Below are 16,127 nucleotides of genomic sequence, written 5' to 3' on the forward strand. Positions count from 1 at the left end.
TGACCCAAACAAACACTGAAGACCCAATGATACAGGGGGGTGACTCGCAACCACCCTCCAGTGCTGTTTTAGTTGTTCAGATAGACGGTAAAGAAGGTTTAACGCCAAATGACCCTTCAGTCATTGAAGGCGACACACCCGTCCGACAATTCATGGGACACTTGACTGAGAAAGGGGTTGCACGCAAATTCTATTTGTCCACCATTGTGGAGAGAAGGCTAGTACATGAGGCCCTGTTGGACACTGCATCAGATGTCACGCTCATGTCTTACGCCTTGTTCCACCAGGTTCGAGCCATTGCGCGGCGTGAAAATCGCGAGATACAGCTCCAAAACTGTTCTCTTAAAATTCAGCCGTATTCACATGCAGGCCTCACTATCCAATCTATGGCACTAATACACTTAACCATTGGACCAATGACTTTAGTGCATCCAGTCCATGTGTCTCCTCTCGAAACAATTCCCTTCCTCATCGGCAAAGATCTCCTTAATCGCTTCGAACCACTGATTGACTTCAAAAGGTCAAAGATCTGGGCACAAGTGCGTGAGCCTTTACCTGTCTGCACCCCACACCACCGGGAAGCTCAGTGTTGCCGTCTCGAAATCCGGCCTGAATCAATAGGAGATCCACCAAGTCAGATCCCTCACTTCGAGGAAGAGGAAACTGAGCCCATGGCGACCACACCAGAGACAACAGTCTCTCCCTGGCCCCCTAGTGCCATGTTAGAACAACGGAACACATTCCTGTGCACTTTCACACAGCCGTCCACAACAGACGCTCCCGGCCTTCCCATCGTGAATGGTCTCACAAGCTCAGAGCCAGCGAACGTGAGCTCGAGGTATCACAGCGACAGCAGGCAAAGGTAGAGGCAGAGTTAAGTCAACTTCAAAGCGAAATAGCTGAAGGGAACACCCTGCCCCAGGTCACACCTGATGTGCCACCTAGTGCCGCAACAGAAAGACAAGGCCAGCAGGAAGATAGTGAGGATCAGGAACCAGACTCAGGGACCGTAACCTTTAGAGCTGCTGCAGCACCTCCTCTGGTATCAACGGGTATTTCACCTTTCCCTGTGTCTCCTGTCAGCCGTCCCTTACACCGCCCTGCTAGACCCAGAGCACTGCAATCCAGTGTATGGTCCCCTCAACCTTTACCCTCTCACGGTCCCTCATACAAGGACCTAGATAAAATCGCACGTAATATAACCCGCTTTGATCCCAAACCTGACGGTTCTAATGATATATTTTCCTACCTAAAAGATATTGACTTCTACCTCCAAAGGTTCCCCGGGATCACTATAGATGACAGACTATATGTGATTAAACTGACCTCCAACCGAGACGTCAGTAAGTTCATTGAACGTCAGCCAGACTATGTAAAAGCGCGATATGATGTGCTGTGCCAAGCCTTGGAGGACGAATTCTCCAATCACCTGTCACAGACCGGACTGGCTGCTGCTTTGAACATAAAACAGCAACGCCAGGAATCCCCTCAACAATATTATAATCGACTCAGACAGGCGTACTTCTGACCTAGAAATGACTCTTTCTCACAGCACTTTCACACAGCCGTCCACAACAGACGCTCCCGGCCTTCCCATCATGAATGGTCTCACAATACAGCACTATCATGTGGACAATGCAGTTCTGGCTCTGTGGACTGACAAGTCCGCCATAAGCCAAACCCTCTTTAACGCTCTGCGCCTCACTCAACCAAATATTCCTTTGGTGAGCAGTCCTTGTCGTTTCCCTCTTAATCCGACATCAAAAGTGATGTCACCCACTGATGGAATTTGCGCTTTAACTGTCCAGTGGAACAAAAGGGTAATCACCCATTATTTCTTGGTCGTTCCTAACTTGCCGCACGACGCTTACATTGGAAGTGACTTCTTGGTGCGCCTCGACGTCCACGTAGACACTCTCAATAGTGTACTATGGTCTTTGACTGATGTTTCAACGGAAACCTGGTCCTCCGATCTCAACAACCTAGGCTCAGGACAAACTATTCCCGAGGTATGTCAGGTCACTAACCAAGGTTCACTTGTGGTACCTGCGAACACAGCAAATGTACCCATCCGCTTAGTCATGCGACCTGGCCAACACTTAAGCCACGCGCATGCACTTTTCTAACCGTCACCTCAGTTCTTCGAACTAGGCCTCACCCTCGAAGCCACACCTTTGGTGGAAACACGAGCAAGATCCACCTATCTATTCGTACGGAACGAAACCACTCAACCCTTGACGATCCCTCACTCATCCCCTCTGCGTTGGTTAGTCAGTAAGAAAATTCCATGACTTCGAGTTGCGAATTCTGATCATAGGACCAATGCCTGGATCCCTTCTTCTTGATCATCCAGAATCAAAGGTGTTCTACACTCATACGACACGAGCGGTTGCTCTCTTCTCAGCTCTGGACATGAGTAACGACGCCATTTGCAGGATAGATCTCGCTGACGACAATCAAATGACGGTCACGGTTCTTTCTTTAGATTCATTCCCGGAATCCTCCCAGGAACCATCTCTTCTTCCCGAAGCGGGAGAAAACACTTCAAATCCACGTACTTCAAAAGAACTATCTGACTCCGAATTTCGTATCCAAGTCGAACAAGTTCTAAAGGAGGCCGACGCCCTCCAAAGCAAAGAAGAACGTGAGAAACTCTGTGAAGTGCTCCTTAAATATCAAAAATCTTTTTCCAAAGATTCAACGGACTGTGGTCTCACTGACATTCATTCAGTACGCATTCCCACTCGTCCAGGAGCACCACCCAAGTTTGTCCGCCAATACAAAATTCCGTTGGCATCCTATGAACCGGTACAAGAAATCATTGATAACTTGCTGGAAAAGGGCATAATTCGACCCTGTAACAGCACGTACTCGGCACCATTATGGCCCGTCATAAAACCAAATGGTAAATGGCGCCTAACCATCGACTATCGGAAACTAAATCAACAGATTCCCTTGTCTCGATGGCCGATGACACAATTGGAGCAAGAACTTCCCTCGGTCCGAAACGCTAAATACTTTTCCACCATCGATGTAGCCTCTGGCTTCTGGACCATCCCGGTGCAAGCAGAAGACCAACACAAGCTCGCTTTCACTTTCGCAAACCGACAGTACACATTCACTCGGTGCCCTTTTGGATATGCCAACTCACCCGCGGAGTTTAATATTTTCTTAAACAAAGCATGCCCTGATGCCCGCGAGCAAGGCACCCTCATATATGTGGACGACATACTCATGCGTAACCACTCCCTACAGGCACACATTGACGAGATTGATCATGTTCTTGACCAGCTTACAACAGCAGGTGCGAAAATATCACTCTCCAAATGTCAGTGGTGCAGAACAAAAGTGAATTACGTCGGTCTGCTCGTAAGCACTGATGGTGTTGAACCACAAGTGAGTCGAGTGCAAGGGGTAACACACCTCGCAGCACCCACCAATCTTAAGGAACTCCGCAGTTTCTTAGGAGTATGCAACTACTCACGACAATTCATAGAGAACTACGCGGACCTAGCTCGTCCACTTTATGACCTCCTGAAAAAGGATACTCCGTTCACCTGGGGCGAAGCCCAGGAACACGCCATGCAGGCACTGAAATCGAAACTGTGCACGGCTCCATGCCTTGCCTATCCTGACAGTAGCAAAGAATTCTACCTAGAAGTAGGGTTCTCGGACCACTGTCTCAGCTCCGGTCTGTATCAATTACACGACAGAGACAAACGTGTCATAGCCTATGCTAGTAAAACTATGCTGGCTGCCGAAAACAAATACAGTGACTGCGAAAAAGCACTACTAGCAACAGTGTGGGCAGTCAAACATTTCTCCAACTATCTAGGTGGTCAGAAGGTGATTGTTGAAATTCATCATCAACCAGTCACTTTCCTAAACAGCCAACGAATTCGAGAGGGTGTAGTAACTAACGCTCGAGTAGCATCCTGGCTAATGGCTCTCCAAAGCTTTGACTTAGAGGTACGTTACGCGCAAAACTACAAGAGCCCCCTAGGCACAGGCCTTGCTTCCTGCAGGCGATGCGAAGGAGACATTCCTTCCCAAGTGCCACAAACTCCAGAAACCCTCTTACCCACCGTGGCTAACCACCACTATTTCGATCCTAACACATGCAAAGACCTTGTCACTGCGTATGTAGATGGTTGTTCGTTCCGCCGAGAACACACCCTGATGTCAGGGGTGGGTATTATCGGAATAAACGGATGGCCTCACGAACCCCTAAGTTTCAAATAGGGTGCTCAGTCCTCCCAATATGCTGAAATAGCAGGAATTCTCATCACAATTCAGTCTGCGGTCCAGAAAAGCGTAAAAACGTTGGTGATCTGCACAGACTCCAACTACGCGCGCCTAAGCTTCACATGCCACTTGAGACTGTGGAAAACCAACAACTACACCACGTCAAACAAAAAGCCAGTTAAACACAAAGAGCTTTTCGCGGCATGCGAACACTTGGTAGACACACATGACCTGCAGATCTACTGGAAGAAAGTGAAGGGTCACTCCCGAGTCCCGGGAGATGACAAAGAATTCAATGATCAAGCAGACAGCTTAGCCAAACAAGGGGCCCGCGAAGGCACATCGTGGACATTCGATCCCTCCCTTTATCCAATCCCACCCGACATCGAAGTCCTAGCTGTCACACGGTCTCGAACTGTAACAAAGGCGTCGCCTGACAATGCCAAAACTACCATTGTCTCTATTAAACCCTGCTTTTTCGGACGCTGACTTAGTTACTCTCCAAGCTCGAGACCCATCCATTTCTAAAATGCTTAGCCATATCTCTGACCCATCTACTAATCCCATTGCAGCACAGGATCTTGACACCATACCAGGCCTTAAAGACCTATACGGCGCCAGAGCGTCCCTCCAAGTCGTCAAAGGCTTGCTAGTTCATGCCACTGACTCGCACACTTCACCTACGTTCGTGGTTCCTCAGTGCCACAGGGGGGTGATGCTGATGCACGCCCATGACTCCCCATCTGCGGGACACAAAGGGGTCAAAGCAACACACCACGCGCTCCGGCAGGTGGCATATTGGCCCCACATGATAAAAGATGTGGCTGACTACATTAAAGGCTGTCTGGTATGTTGCCAATTTCAACCCTCGAATCCTCTTCATAGAGCCCCCTTACAAAAGAAAGGAGTATCCTTCCCTTGGTCAAACCTCCAGATAGACTGGGTTGGACCACTCACTCGAACAGTAAGAGGTAACAAGTATTTCCTCACAGTCACGTGTGCATTCACTAAATGGGTAGAATGCCTCCCCGCACCGAATGACACAGCGCTAACCACTGCATACTTACTGATGAACCATGTCTTCTCACGGTTTGGCCTACCCAGCCGTGTCGACTCTGACAGAGGGACACATTTCACAGCTGAGGTCATGCAACAGCTCTGGCAACTCTTAGGAGTAAAAGCCAGCCTTCACATTAGCTACCATCCTCAAAGCTCAGGTCAGGTAGAGCGAGCCAACCGAACTGTTGTTAGCATACTGAAAAAGTACGTAGCAGCAAACCAACGAGACTGGGATGTCAAACTTCCCCTCGTACTGATGGCCATACGGGCGACCCCACACGACGCGGTCGGGGTCTCACCCTTTGAGTTGATGACAGGGAGACAAATGACTCTGCCTCTACATCTGTTATATCAGCCAGGTGAAGCTAGCATAGCCGTAGCCTACACCACTCATCAGTATATGGAGGATCTGCAGAAACACCTCAAAGCCACCTTTGCCTTTGCCCAGCAGAAACTGGAAAAAAGTGCAGAAGGTCGCAAAGCGTACTATGATCACAAAGCATCCCACGATGAACTCCAAATAGGGGACAAAGTATGGTACTACATCTTTGTCCAACCTGTTGGAAGGTCGCGAAAAACAGGGGGGAATTTGGCCCGCAAATTCCTACCCCGATGGTCCGGTCCCTATAAGATAACAGACAAACTGTCCCCCGTTGTTTACAGGATCAAAATAAACAAAGCTCGGGGCAGTACTGAACTCAAATGGGTCCACCGCAACCAAATCCAACCACACACAACCCCCATGGGACTTGTAGGGGATACTAACGCTTGTGTTAGATCATAAACGACAGAACCAAAGGCAGGAAGGGTGTTAGTTAACAAACAACTATAACCTTCTACTCACACCTTAGTTCTCCTATCCCTTTTCTCTTTTTCTCTCGCTCTTTAGCAGGCAACGAGCTTCTAACCAGACTGAGGACACTCAGGGTGCAAGACCCTAGTCCCTCATCGTCAATTATTGTAGAGTGTTTACCCTAGGAAACTTTTATTAAAAGGGGGGTATCGTGAAAAATTTTATAATTTGTCTAAACGACTCGCCATAAATACCCTAAATCTAACAATGAGCATCTCTTCCGGTAGGATGGCCCCGCTGCTCATTCTCCTGATCGTCGGCTCCCTAGGAACCGCCGTGCTCCCTGAAGTGATTGAACCGGGTCCTGACTCAGGAATAATACTGAAAGACCAGCCGGGACTGCTAATCACTAATTGCCGCCTCCATACCCAGAGAGTATTTGTACGGTTGAATCCTGCCGAAGCGTGTAGCAAAAACCTACCGATAACCACTCTGCAGACTGCCCGGAACGGAGTTAGATGGACTGAGGAAGCTATCAGCCATGCTGAAGCCGACGTAACTCACATGCTCCGCCAGCTACAAAAGTTTACCGTAACGCAATCAGAACTAAATGGTTTTAATAAACGACCTAAACGCTTCATAGGCGGATTGTTAATGGCAGCTGCAACTGTGGGATCACTACTGAGTCTCGGAACGTCCGCCGTCAATGCCGTCAATGTAGCCACTGTTAAACGTCAAGTAGGGGAATTGCAAGCGGAAATTCCGAACATTAAAACCCAATTAGACAAACAGCAGCAGCACTTGCAAACCATTGGACAAACCCTACGTGGCACCGTCGTAGTGCTCAACGCTCACATTGTCGCCTTGAACAAAACGCTCCAGACGGTTAACTCCATGCTTTCAGTAGTACAACTTGACCTTGCCCACATCCAGCTTGTGAATATGTTATTGTCTGATATGCTACAAGAAATCAGCTCCTCTGTAGATAGCCTAGCCATGGGGAGAATTCCTCCCTACCTGGTGCCTCTATCCTTAGTACAGGAGATTTTATCTACAGCAACTCGAGAAGTAGTTACTGACCTCCAGGCCCACCTAGCCTATACCTTAGGTAGCGCCATCCCAATTTATGTTAATCCTCAAGACCGAGAATTAGCATTCATTATTAACCTTCCCATAATGGCGCCTGAAAACATATACCATTTGAAAGATGTTGTCAACGTTGGTTTCTGGCAAGATTCTGCCTACGTTCGTGTGAAAACAACATCTCTTGTAGCATACCAAGACAATAACCCTGACCTATATCTGGTACCCAATTTGCTTATGTGCACACTCACTAAAGACATTCACTACTTGTGCCCTAGCAAACCTTTCATTCGTGACAGCGCAAATGGGATCTGTGGCCTTAAGCCTATGATGAGTAATACTCAATGCCCGGTAGTCGTCACACCCCGACGTTTGGTAACCAGTACTCAAGCTGAAATTGTTGGAAATCGTTCGTTGGTTAACACCCCCTTTAGAGAGGCCCTACTAACCTATGATCAACATGACACCTCAGAAAGGGTACTCCTTCCTAGCCGAACCTTCTGGGTAGACGTCCCCGTAAACGCAATCTTACATGTAGGAGACCTGGCCCTGTATCACCTAAACCCTGACCAATATGAGAGCGACATAGAAATCTCAGAGTTCTTCTCCAAACACACCATCGAGCTAGATACTAATACACTAACTCGCCTAGAATATGAGGGAACCCAAGTCATTGACCTAACCCCCATAGATAACACTCTTAGAGAACTGTCGTCTCAACCCCTATTGCCAGTTCAGCCTGTCACCTATGCATGGTCCAACCCGGACACCTTACTAGTTACCCTGGTAGGATTAGGATATCTTTTGACCTTTGGTATAGCTTGGTTCTATTTCAAACGCACTTGAGCCCTCCAGAGCAGGTTAGAAACTTGGTCTAATAAAATGGTCAAATTCGTCAGACATAAAAGGGCCCAGAGAGGTGAACCCCCTAGTTTTAGATATGAAGCCGAAGGCCATGTCGAAGAATCAGCTCTCGAGGTTGCGTTTGAACAAGACCTGCCCCTAAATAACTAGAATCCCTTCAGCATGCAAACATACACATTCCGTATACACCCATACACTAATAGGAATACATTAGCTCTGGAAATGTGTTTGAATATGCTTGCTGATCTCACCTTGCTGATGATCCCTGCCGAACCATAAAACTGAAAAGAAAGGGGGGAAGGTAGTGGAGTATGGACCAAATACCAGACAACCAGATCGAAATAAAAAATTGAAAAGTTTTGAATTAAAACTTTTCCATTTTTTTGAAGAAGACTTTTCGTCTGCGACATAACAGCCCCACACACACACATCCAATCTAAAACATCAAAGACTGGAGAAGAATACTTTCAAGTGACACATGGCCCCAACACCCCCTTCTCTCTTTTAACTAACAGGAACAAAGAAGAGAGCTTTTACGGCCCGTTTTTATGACAATGGCACCTAAATGTCTCTCCTTATCTCGAGCCCACTAAACAGGGCCAGCAAATGTTTAAACAAAAAGTGACCTCGGTTGAACCCCCGCGAATCACCCATCAACAACGTGGACCAACAGCGACCCCAAATGGACACTGGCGAAACCACGCCTCGCTCGGGGTCGTCTAAACAATAACGAAAATAGTCAAACTCTGATTATTATTTGCGTATAAACAAATGTATTAATGTCACTTTCTGTACCCTCAGATGAATGCCTACCTCCTAATGAAATGTTGTATATTGTTGATTGTTTCTATCCTGAAAAGAAATTCTGTCTCTGAAAAGAGAAAACGGATTAGTAATTCTTTTCCAGCGTATCATCATAAAATGGGACGTAAAGATGAAACCTTATGTAAACGTTTGATATTAATAGTCCAGTGTACTCATTGTTATATGTTGATAACAGGTATAAGAATTTCGATACGCGAAATTCATATTCTTTCTGTGTGAATCAATGATTCAAAACCCCTTCTACTCTCTCCCCCTCGTGAGAGTCACGTGAGGCTGAATTTGTGCCCAATCAGGAAAAGGACACCTCCCGTTAGGGCGTGACCGCGCTAGCTTTGAAAACACAGAGCAGCTCAACGGAGATCAGTCAGCAGTTAAGAAGAAGCAGATCAGTTCGAAGTTCGAAAAGAGAAGAGTGGAGTTCAGTTAAGAAGAATTCGAAGTTACGAGAGCTCGACTGCAGTCCCGACAACTCGACACAGAAGTAACGGACCACGAAAGAAAGCGAAAAAGAGAGGACGCCGACGACAATAACAACGAGAAGATCCGAGAAACTTTGAAACAACAAAGAAACGCTTTCTTCTCCACGCAGACAACGAAACAAAGGAAAATCTCAGACTTCAGAAAAAGCTCACAAGAGACGTCTTGACTTAGCTGATCGTATGAGGTTTTAATAATGCGTCGAGCGTTTTGAATATCTCTTTTCTTTTAATCTTGTTTATGTTTTATTACCCATCGAAGTGTGATCTCACGAGTGATCAAAGTAGGTGAAACTTATTTGTGGCCAGAATAAGATATCAACCTTTTGATTAGTCGATAGCAGATATATTAACGTTATAAGCTGATTCCTGAAGACATTACTCCTGGAAAACTGAACAACGAGACGAGCTAATACTCGGAGAAAGCCGCTCCATTCCGGTGGAAACCAGCCACGCCTGTGAAACTCTAAAAGAGGGGAAACCTCGATCGACGCAGCCCTGCCTGAAAGCCGAGAGCTTACAACTCAACAGGAAAGAAATCTCCTCCACAAGCGGGCCTGTCTCTCACCACGTGGGAACGACGAGAACAACCCCAGGACTTGAAGATTAAACAGCAGGAAGCGACGGCTCAGTGAAACGGCGAACGAATAAGCTAGCGTATTTCACACTTTTCCAGGAGCTGATGTCTAAGTAAATCCCTTTATAATTTGCCATTTATTAAACCTTAGTTAGCAACAATTTAATCACAAGCCAGCAGTGCCTAGCCCACCTTAAGGTCAAAATCGGGTTTCCCTGCGGTGATACCGTGAGATTATAAGGCTAAGCTATGTTAATTAAATATCTTCTCTTTATTAATAAAACTCTCATTATTTGAAATCACAGTGTTTGCAATTTGTTCATTATTTTCCTGAAAATCCTGACGTACTCATTTAGCATGATTATTATTCATTCACAAACTAATTATTAATGTTTTAATTGCCTAAGCCAATTATAAATTTTAATTAATATCATTAAGTCAAATATCAGAGATTGGAGGAGTTTGAATAAGGTCACGCTATAAAACAAATTATAAATTAATATATATATGTTACACTACAGAGCCTAAAGAGCATTCCATCTTGGTGCAGCAGAGCTCAATCATTGCCCAAAATTGGTTACCTGTAACTTAAAAACATAGTGTCATTTAAAAATGTAATACCAACTAGAGAATATTTATATGTTTTATATAATTTCCTGTATATGTACATTTAACAGCTTAACCAAGGTTTACTTTAGCCTACAATTAATTCACAACTGGAAAAAAATAAATACATGTAAATAAAGAAGTAAAAATCATAAAAATAAAATCATTATTAAAAAAAAATCATGTTTGATTTAAATGTTTTATGACATTTAAAACATCAGGATTTTACACTGCCATTCCTCCATATTCATAATACCTGAAAATTACACCCTCCGTACTAGCAGTAGGGTTTTCTGATTTAAAAAGAATGCTTTCAATATTTAATAACAAGAAAGCTGTGCATTTCCTCACTATTAATAAGTTTTTATTCTTTATTGATATCAGGTCTCATTTTGTGAAAAAAAAATCTCAGTGAACCATGTAATTTGGTTTCACAATACATTGTTTTGCATATTAAACATCTGTGCATGTTTGTGAATTGTCCCATGTGCTGTGATTGGAGAACCCTTTATTTTAAGAAGACTGCCCTGTACTGACAAAATATGCGTCCACAGCAAAAGGGTGGTCTAATATTATATTTAATTGTTTACATTTAAAGCAGTCATGTACATGTCCCCCACTCTGTGCCTTAGACATGATTTAACATGTCTGAGGCCAAAGCCAAACGTAGCCCACCCCATAACACCTCCTAGCTTTGTTAGTTCTATGGTTTAAGCAACTAATGTAATTTATTTATTTATTTATTTTTTTACAAATCCCATGCAAATATTACGTTAATACATATAACTTAGATATTTTCCTAGTGTGATTAGGGAAGCCAATTAAGTTCTAGCATTAAAAATTGAATTTATTTTCCTCAATATTTCCTGCAAACACAATACTAAACTTGTTAAAACACTGTGTGAAATAAGACTACCTCTAACTATGATATTTGATAGGTTGTAGTTACACTCACTATACAGACTCCTCCAAATCCATTTTTTTCCCCGCTGAAGCAAGGGCAAAAAATGGCACTTATGTAATGTCAAACATACATCTGAAACAGGGAGATGAATCCAGAAGTCTTGGGGGAGGAGTTTAGGGTGGCTTATGAATGCGTATGAAGCTGGACCCCAAAAATTACAGGAATGCTAGCCATTAAGTGTGAAATGGCTACAGAATGGAAAGGGTGAGGTACTCTGGTCAAGGGTTTGGTTGGTGTCCTAGATCATGGGTAGGTGAATGAAAGGGGTTAGTGAGTCCACAAATTAACTGCCTTTAATAAACTGGTGCATGACTGAGTGCACATAAGATGGTAGAGGAATAGCATATGGTTGAGTAAATTGAAGGTCCTTTATTGATTATGATGAAAGAAACTGTAACGTGATGGATGGCATAACTGATAATTCCAGAACTCAAAGTGCCGCATCGATCAAGGGGTAGTGGTTGTGCAATGTGATAGAGTCAGAGTTGGTCTTAAGATGGCTAAGATCATTAGGCCAGCAGAAAGCGGGTTAGTAGTGGGCCTGAAAGTTGAATACTACAAAGGGGCAGCATTAATTAATCAAGATGTCGATAGTTGGTAGTTATGGCATGATGGTGCCTTTCCAGTGACATAGAGGCAATTGAGAAATGGAAGGGTGATCTAGAGGGATGACAGGTGAGGCAGAATAAGAAACCCCAAAAGGGCAGCTGATGGTCAGCACTCAAGGAACAGCGATAAAGAGAAGGCAGCTCATCATACGGTAGCAAACTCTGAAAGAGACAAAATCTGAAATGTGCTGAGGAGCTCAAGCATTGTGGCAAGGTAGAAAGTTGACTCAAGGATGGCAGAGATGCCTGGATGGCAAAAAACAGGTGCCAGAGGAGAGGCAGCATGTGAGAGGGTGAAGTGAATTTGAGGTGGCGTCAGGTGTCTGGAGTGCCGGTAGGGGGCTGGTCCAAGGCATTGCCCGACGAAAGAGCATGAGCTGGAAACAGTGTGGCTGCAAAGGGAAGAGGTCAGGTTGAAGGCCCAGAGCAACTGAAGGAAACATTGTGAACTGTACTATAGGAGGCAGGTCTTTAGATGAGAGATATGGATAAAGGTCCTCAATGGCACAAGCTGGAAAGTTAGAAGCTGGGAGCAGTGTGGCTGCAGAGGTACTCATAGCAGTACCTGAGGACAGAGCGAGGGCTGAAAAGTAGAGGTTGGTAGTGGTGTTGCCAGAAAGGAGAGAGGTTGTACAGAAGGCCTGTAGTAGAAGAAAGTGCGAGCTGCAAGCTAGGGCTGGGAGCAGCGTAGCTGTGAGCAGAGGCAGGAAGAAACATCTAGCAGGATAGAGTGCGAACAGTACAGTGGATGCAAGCTAGAAAGTTACATGCTTGGGGCGGCATCTGCATTGGGGGAAGAGGGTGGGATGATAAAAGGAGGGGGTTTGGGATGATAAAGGGAAGGGGCTTGGGATGATTAGTAGAGGCAGATGGAGAGAGGAGGAGAAAGGGAGGGGTGAGATGATAAAGGGAGGAGTGGGATGAAGAGTATAGACAGAAGGAGAGAGGAGGAAATCTGGAGAGGAGAGAATGGGAGGAGCAGAGAGGGCTGCGTCTAAATGGGTGCAATGCTGTCTATAAAGGCAGTGATGAAGGCTTAAATATGCTGCCAGCTTTCTGTTCCGGTGTTTTCAAAATACAAGTCATCTTAGCGAGCACTGTAGGTGCACTAGTGCCCTGCTAATGTGCAGAATTATGCAGATTTCAATCCATTTTCTAAAGCAGCTTAGGGAAAATTATTAGTTTTAAAAGCAGCCCTCTACGGCACTGACTTGCGAGACATCAAAACAATAATTCATTGTCCGGGTTTTATCTCTATGCCACTTTCTTCATCAGAAAACTGATAAACAGTAATTTTCCGTTTTCCATACCATTTTCTACGTGAACCTTCTCTTCTCCATGTTGTTTTCTGGAGAAGGCTTTTCGTAGGAGGCGCTCAGTCACAGAACTAGGAGACCTCATTCTACGCATGCCTAACAAGTCCTCTAACTCAGAGGAAAAAACCCATTTGTGACATTGCGAAGCAGCCGAGCCAGGTTCCGTCCCGTGAGCCAAATGCAGCAAATTTGTCAGATGCGGAAATGACGTGTCTTTGCAGAGTGTATATAGAGGGCTGAGGGGAGGAAATGTTGTTGTTACATAACTTCAATTATTGTAGATACAATTAGATGTTCCTAATCCAGTGATTGTTCAGTGTAAAGAAATAATGGTTATTCACTTAACCTTTTACTGGTGTTAATGTGGCTGATTACAGATATGTGACACACACATCCGTCTTATATGTGGGATCTTCCCTGGTCACAGATACATTTTTTAACTGATAAAGTGTTCGGAAATATTCAAGTTTTCCTCTAACTTTTTTCTTTCTTTCTTGTGTCTGTGCCATCTGTGATGTATGGTTGTAATCAATTAGTCGCATCACACAGCCACATGACTGATAGTGTGTCTCATCCCTTTTATTCGTGAGATATATTTCTGACTCTCAGTGTTATTGATTAAAGGGAAAGTAATTGAGTGAAAAGCCATCGCCTTTGACTATGTGCCACCGTGCACAAGCTGCTGCGCAAGATTGTTAGCCTCTAGTCAGCAGCAGGTTTGATGGATGGGTGTGAATTTATGAATATACACCAAGATTCCCATGCAGAGTATATTTGGAAATTCCTCAAATGTGCTCCTAAAACTTTCCCAGAGAACATGTGCTCGGCTGCCTAGGCCCATGACATTGCCTCTGCTGATTGGCTATGGCAGGACCAAGATTAATCTCTGGGCTTCTATGGATAAGATTTCATGATTTATGCTCCTTTTGTTAACGACTGCAGCATGCCATCTTGTATTACTCATATTACAGATTGCTACATGTCCCAGAGGACATTTTTAGGACTGTGGCTGCAAAAAAAATATGTTTTTCCCTTCAGAAAACAACATATTTTTCACTGCGTTGAACCTACATGGCTCAGCTCAGCTTTTTTTTCCACTGTTCAAATCTGGCCCTTGGTCCTGGGAACTGTGTACGTTTTAGTCCATGCTTGTGCCTGACACAAAGCGAGCCGTGTAGGTACCAAATGTGATGTGTAAACTTTGGAGAGCGCTGATTGCTCAGAGAGACTTGTATACACTTCAAAATGCAGACATCCAGCACAAACTAGCTGCTTGTAATCTCCAGATTACAGTAGCGTTCACATTTGTTTTCATCCGACTCACAGTGACAACTTGTAAAAATATGCTGTGGTGTTTTGAAGAGGTTCAAATGCTCCTTGGATTGGTGGCCAAATGAAAACTCAAAAAGAAAATGAAAAACAACAAGAGCTGAACATATCATTAAGGAAAGTTGATAATCTGTGAGAACTAAGGAGCTGTGTTCAGTCCAAGTAAAAAGCAATATTAATGCTGCCATTGTAGTCATTTTAAAAGCCTGTGGTTCCTGTTAGAAAAAGGGCTTCGTGGGGGAGCTGTGCTAGTGAAAATGTGACCAGGAGAAAGTGCGTGGAGCTGTGCCGAGTTGAGCGAATGCCATTCAGTGATGAAGCACCAAAAATGTCACTTATGATCAGGGGGATTAGACAGCATGTAAAAGTAGACTTTTTTACCCAGAGCCCTCCTTGGTTGTGGGGCACTACAACAGCTTTGGAAACAAATTTATTCTGGTTTTCTAATTTATGTAGTCTGTTAGTATAGAAAATACCAGACTGTGTATTTAATAAGTTCTGTTTATCTGCATGCTCTATTCTTGACTTTCTTAACTCTCCCCATCACCCCATCTCTTCCGAACTATTGTGCTCAGGGACTCAAAATTTGGTGCTCAACCCCTGCTTATGATTAATGACAGGAGATTTGACCACTGGCAGTCTGTTCAATATTGTCCAAGATAGTCCCACTAAAACAAACTTACAAAAAAGTACAGTACAATCTAAGAAACCTAATGGTGTTTTTCCATTTTCCTGTAAAGTTATTGGAGATAAAACAAGGGCGTGTCTACAGGTGATCTGGGTTGGCATTGCCCCACCAGAAAAACTTCAGCCCATCCACCATCCAGACTCTTGTTTTGACTTATTTCCCCCAAGTATCTGATAATTAAAGTTCCCCATTTTAAAAAATTAAATAAAAACATAACTACATAAAACCTATAGTGATATGCAGGTGACATCACAGCTGATGGGATTTGCTCTGGTTACACCACTGAGTGGCAGAAAGACTGACTCGCAGCATCAGTGTTCAGTGTGAATACAGCAAAAATATAAACATCTAAAATGGAGCTCTTTGTGATTGACTTTAAAAATACATTCAGCAAGAATAAAACACTAACGAATAGAGGAGCACATGACACTGCAATGAAATACACGCCATATCTAAATCCATACCTAACTCTATACATTAACGTTGCCTCATGCGAACAGCTCTCACAGAGTCCCTATCTGTCTCTGACTTGCCTGCAGTTCTCCATGTTTTCAATGGGGGCTCATTCCTATTATGCTTTACCTGCAAAGATCTCTGTCTTTACTAAGTGGCAGTGTAGGGGATCACTATCAACTCTAACTGCCTTTAATTTAATCAGGTCATCGCATGACATCCTGTGACAGTGGTTGTTAAT

At 44.4% G+C, this 16,127-nt stretch overlaps 1 protein-coding gene across 2 annotated transcripts in view; it reads left to right on the forward strand.

Moving 5' to 3' along the window:
* Positions 1–16,127, forward strand: part of kaznb (kazrin, periplakin interacting protein b) — a 464,418-nt gene that overhangs the window by 139,308 nt on the left and 308,983 nt on the right. The gene's annotated exons all lie outside the window — the stretch shown is intronic.

The sequence above is a fragment of the Hoplias malabaricus genome, chromosome 5, assembly GCF_029633855.1.
Source record: "Hoplias malabaricus isolate fHopMal1 chromosome 5, fHopMal1.hap1, whole genome shotgun sequence".
NCBI lineage: Eukaryota > Metazoa > Chordata > Actinopteri > Characiformes > Erythrinidae > Hoplias > Hoplias malabaricus.